The sequence below is a fragment of the Heterodontus francisci genome, chromosome 6 (assembly GCF_036365525.1).
Source record: "Heterodontus francisci isolate sHetFra1 chromosome 6, sHetFra1.hap1, whole genome shotgun sequence".
Lineage (NCBI taxonomy): Eukaryota > Metazoa > Chordata > Chondrichthyes > Heterodontiformes > Heterodontidae > Heterodontus > Heterodontus francisci.
In genome coordinates, this window is record NC_090376.1 from 45011238 (window position 1) to 45017014 (window position 5777).

Here is a 5777-nt window from a genome sequence, read left to right on the forward strand (position 1 = left end):
AGGCATTCTGCCAAATGACTTTGGCAGTCTGCTCGGGGAACCATCCGACAGGATCCACCATCTCCTTTTCCCGTAGGGCCTTGAGGACATTCCGTGCAGACCACTACCTGATGGATTGGTGGTCAAAGGTGTTTTTCCGCAGAAACTTTTCCACGAAGGATAGGTGGTACGGCACAGTCCAACTGGATGGAGCATTCCGCGGCAATGTGACCAGGCCCATCCTTCGCAACACCGAGACAGATAGAACCTCAGCACGTAGTGACACTTGGAGTTTGCGTACTGGAGGTCTACACACAGCTTGATGCAGCCGCACACGAAGGTAGTCATCAGGATGAGGGCGACGTTGGGCACATTTTTCCCGCCCTTATCCAGAGGTTTGAACATCGTGTCCCTCCGGACCTGGTCCATTTTGGATCCCCAGATGAAGCAGAGAATGGCTCGGGTGACCGCCACAGCACAGGAGTGGGGTATGGGCCAGACCTACGCCACATACAACAACCACGTGAGTGCCTCGCATCCGATGACCAGGTTCTTACCCATAATGGAGAGAGATCGCTGCTCCCACATGCTCAGCTTATGGTGTACCCTGGTTACTCGCTCCTTCCAGGTTTTGGTGCATGCTCCAGCCCTTCCGAACCATATCCCCAGCACCTTCAGGTAGTCTGAACTGACGGTGAAGGGGACAAAGGATCGGTCAGCCCAGTTCCCAAAGAACATGGCCTCGCTCTTGCCGTGGTTAACTTTGGCTCCCGAGGCCAGTTCGAATTGGTCGCAGATGCTCATCAGTCTACGCACAGACCGTGGGTCCGAGCAGAAGACGGCGCCATCATCCATGTACAGGGAGGTTTTAACCTGAGTGCCTCCACTGCCTGGGATTGTCACCCCTCTTATGCTCGCATCCATCCTAATAGACTCAGCAAAGGGTTCAATACAGCAAACAAACAAGACGGGGAGAGAGGACAGCCCTGTCTGACTCCAGATTGGATCGGGAAACTTTCTGATTCCCACCCATTGATTGAGACTGCACTACTGATGTTCGTGTAGGGCAGTTTGATCCAATTGCAGATTCCCTCCCCAAACCCCATTTTGGAAAGCACGTTCATCATGTAGGTGTGCGATATCCTGTCAAAAGCCTTCTCCTGGTCCAGGCTGATGAGGCAGGTGTCCACCCTCCTGTCCCATACATAGGCGATCGTATCCCTGAGTAGCGCGAGACTATCAGAGATCTTCCTGCCGGGTACAGTACAGGTCTGATCAGGGTGGATCCCCAACTCCAGAGCAGACTTGACTCGACTGGCTATGACTTTTGACAGAATCTTGTAGTCAGCATTAAGCAGTGAGATGGGCTGCCAATTTCTGATTTCTGCCCTCTCCCCCTTCCGCCTGTAGATGAGGGCGATGGTGCCTTTCCTCATGGATTCTGACATGCTGCTGGCCAGGAGCATACTCTCGTATACTTACAGCAGGTCCGGGCCGACCCAGTCCCACAGGGCCGAATACAACTCAACCGGTAAGCCATCGCTTATGGGAGTTTTACTCGTCTCGAAGGACTTGACGGCCTTTGTTAGCTCATCCAGAGTTAGCGGCTTGTCCAGTCTCTCGCTCATGCTGTCATCTAAGACCTCTGTGATAGTTGACAGGAAGGACTGGGAGGCTCTGCTGTCTATGGGCTTCGCGTCATACAGCCCAGCATAAAAGGATTTGCTGATCCTTAGTATGTCGGACTGCGAAGACGTTACCGAGCCATCCTCTTCCTTCAGGCTGCTGATAACAGAGCTCTCTCTGTGTACCTTTTGGAAGAAGTAATGCGTGCATGTCTCATCCTGCTCAATGGAGCGGACTCTGGACTGGAAGATGATCTTGGAGGCTTCCGCAGCAAAGAGCGAGGCCTGCTGGCTCTTCACCTCATGGCGGTCCTCCTTGACCTCGACCCCCATCGACTGCAGCCGGAGCAGATTTTGCATACGATTCTGGAGTCGGGACATTTCTCTCTGTCTCTCTCTCGCCCTCTGAACTCCTTTGAAGATAAAGAACCTCTTGATGTTCTCCTTGATCGCCTCCCACCAGTGAACTGGAGACTCAAAGAGGGGTTTCACGGTTCTCCAACCTTTGTAATCCCTTTTGAGTTCCTCAACGTTCTCTGGGGTTAGCAGTGTATTATTGAGCTTCCATATCCCCCTGCCAACCCGCTGGACGTCCTGTAAGTGACAGTCAGCCAGTAAGAGGCAATGGTCGGAGAAGAAGACCGGCTTGACATCGGTGGATGTGACCGTGACAGCACGGGACACAAACAGGAAGTCAATTCTGGAACGGGCAGACCCGTCCATTCTTGACCATGTGTATCTACGCTGGGCTCCATCTGCAGGTTTGCTGAAGATGTCGTGCAGTTTGGCATCTTTCACTGTTTCTATTAGGAATCTGGACGTAGCGTCCAGTTTGCTGTCGTCTCTGCTGGATCGTCCCGCTGCATCGATGATGCAGTTGAAGTCACCTCCTAGGATGACCGGCCTGGAAGACGGTCAGCTGCTCGCTGCGTTCTACCGGGGCGTACACGTTGATCAACCGGAGCGGAGCGTTGTTGTACATTACATCTGCTACGAGGAGGCGACCGCCCACCACCTCCTTAACTTTGGAGATGGTGAAGTTACCTCCCTGCAGCAGAATACCCAGGCCGGAGGAAAGGGAATCATTACCCCCTGACCAGATCAATGGCCCGTGGGACCACCATCGTGACCATTGCCTGTAGGTGCTGAGGTGTGGTATTCCATTCTCCTGCAGAAACAGTAGGTCGGCTTTGACCTTGGCGAGGTAATCCACGGTTGAAACACATCACGTAGTGGATTTAATGCTACGCACATTAATTGAAGCAATCCTTATACCCATTTTTTTAAGTTAGTTGTTGCTTCCCATACCATTTGTCCTTGCTAGTCCCAGTCTTTCGGGATGTTCCTGCATACCCATAGTGTACGCAAGCTGTTTCATGATCGTTGGGCTCAGAAACCCCTCCTGGTTTTTCATGTAGGGTTTGTTCCGCTGGGGTGACATCGGGGGGGGGGGGGTCTTGAAGGCAGCAAGGATTGGGCTGTCCTCTGCTGTTCCCCTCTGTTCCTCCTCGAAAACATCACTGCTCCCAGCTCCCTGGAGCTGAGGTGCGCCAGACGTGTCGTTGCTCTCGGTGTCCTGGAGCTGCAGTGCGCTGGGCATGTTGCTAGGTTTGGCGCTTTGGGTTTGGGGCGCGCCGGGCCCATCACAGCTTCCAGTGCCCAGGGGCTGGGGCGCTTTATCTTCAAGCTCCTTTGAGTTCTGCCACCTCTTTTGAAGGTGCCGTCGTTCCGGCACTTCCTCGTCCAGTGAAGAGGAGCTGCTGTAGTCTGTCTCAGACGGTAGCCTCCTCTTGCCACTGGTTTGGGTGGTGGCCTGTTCTGCTTTTGGAGGTATTTTCTTTGTGGTTTTCCTTTGTACCACTTGCCACTGACCTGTTTGTCCATCTGCTGCCTCCTCCTCCATTGATTCTGTCTGTGGAGGAGGGGTTTCCGGGCACAGGGTAGGTGTTGGGTCACTGGTTTCAGCTGCCTCCCCTTTCTTCTTCTCAGGTAGACTTTCCTCGCTGCGGAGAAAGTTGCTTGTCTCCTTTCCAGCACCGGACGCCTTTGTCGTTCCTTCTCCCGGCCTTTTCTTGGACCTTGCCGCCTGTACATAACTGAGGCAGCATTTGGGGCAGGTTTTGTAGAGGTGGCCTGCCGCATCGCACAAGTTGCAACACTTACTCTGCTTACAGTCCTTGGTCTGATGGCCTTCCTTCTTGCAGTTCTTACAGACAACCATTAGCTGCAGTTAGCTGCCACGTGACCAGATTTGCCACAGGTGCGACAAACTCTGGGCTGCCCAGTGTAGACCAAGAAGCCTCGACTTCCCCGGATAGCGAAGCTGGAGGAAGGGTGGATGATGGCTCCATTGGCATCGACCTTCAAGGTCACCTTGACCTGCCGCTTGCTGGTCCAAATCCCAAATGAGTCCTTGACATCAGTGCTGCTGCCGGCCACCTCGACGTACCTGGCGAGAAAGGTGATTACATCCACCACAGGAACATGGGGGTTGTAGAGGTGAATTGTCACCACCCGGTCATGTTGTGATGGAAGCGTGAAGAGTGGCTCCACCGTGAGGATGGACAGCGGTGCCTGGTTTCCCTTTCTCCTTGAACACCTTCAGCAACTTGATGCATCCCGCCACATTCTTAAATGTCACGTCGAAATATCCACTGCTGGGGAAATCCTGCAGGCAGAAGATGTCCGTAGCTTGGAATCCACAGCAATCGATTAGGATTTTCTTGATGAAGAAGGTGCAATCAACCGGTGCATCTCCTTCCTTGTCCTTCACCACCACCCGAACAGTGTTACGCACTCCCTGGCCTGAAGCTCGAAGATTGGTTATAGCCATTTTACTCAAAGCATACCCAGGATCAAAAGCCACTGATCATGGTTTCTCCCCTGCTTGGTAAGTATAAGAACAGATACTACACTGGATCTTAGCCAAAAGGCCGAGAAGCAGGCAACCTGATCAATCCGAAACCGCCTTCAGAATTATGGACTCTTTGAAGCACAGTAGGTGGGATAAAGCCAGTCAAATGCAGACAAATCTCTTCTTGTTTGTCAAATGTTTTAAATTTTCATTGGATTTCCCAGGAACGCAGACTTGGATTCAGCTCACTGCTTCCAGACAGAAATGGCACAAATTACTTCTGATCTACATAACCAAAACGTGTACAGTAATCCATAATTATTCCTAAATCCTTGGCCATCTTTTCTGCAACTCTGTTTGAACGTGGAGCTTGGATTTTTAAAAATTGGCTGAAGGACAGAAAACAGCAAGTTGTGGTGAATGGTTGTTTTTCAGACTGGAGGATGTTAGACAGCGATGTTTGCCAAGGTTCAGTGCTAGGGTCACAGCTTTTTTTGATATATATGAATGACTTGGATATTGGAATACAAAGGGTTGGATTTGAGCTGGAGGCGGGGCTCCTGGCGCTGGGCCAAAAAAGCGGGGGGAACCCTGCCTCTGCCTTTTCACACACTCCCCGAACCCCTGGGGCGATCCTCTCGTCTTTTAAATCAAAGTTTCAGGAGGCGGGATTCCTGTCTCTTTCAAGATGGGAATCCGCCTCCATTAGCTACTGGCCAGTCAGAGGGCCAGCAGTTCAGCAGTATCGGCAGCGCCACCAGGAGTGGAGGCCACTGGCAGTACCAAAGAGGCCTCGGACCCAGGCCCAGCGCTGGAACGCCGGACAAGAGGTAGGTGAGGCGGGGCTGCCGGGGCCAGTCCAGAAGGCCCCAGTGAGGGGGGCTAGGGGGATGGCCTTGCAGTCCAAGGGAAGGGTGGTCCCGGAGGGTAAACTGGTTCCTGGTGGGGGGTCCTCCGTGGGCCACAAATTGCACATGGAGGAGGGACACACCCCAAGCCTGCATGTTACAAGGCAACCCCCCTGTGTGGCAGAGGCCCCCTCACTGCTGGTAAGATCCCAGTGGCAGCGGGAAGGGACCCTTAATTGGCTTCAATTGGCCGCTGGTTGGGAAGGTCATTGTTGGGCTAACCCACCCCCAGGATGATCACTTGATGACAGAGAGGTGATGGGCCCTTTTCCCCGCCACCTCCCCGTCACCCATCGCGATACTCTGTGCCCACCACCGCCTCCGATCCTGCCTCAAGGGGCCACACAAAATCCAGCCCAGAGTAAAATTTCAAAATTTGCCGATGATACCAAGCTTGGAGGTATGGCAAAT

The 5777-nt window shown here is 53.0% G+C and overlaps 1 pseudogene; it reads right to left on the reverse strand.

Annotated features, from left to right (window-relative positions):
* Window positions 1-4444: 4444 nt before the first annotated feature.
* On the reverse strand, window positions 4445-4549 carry LOC137371622 (U2 spliceosomal RNA; annotated as a pseudogene).
* Window positions 4550-5777: the final 1228 nt, after the last annotated feature.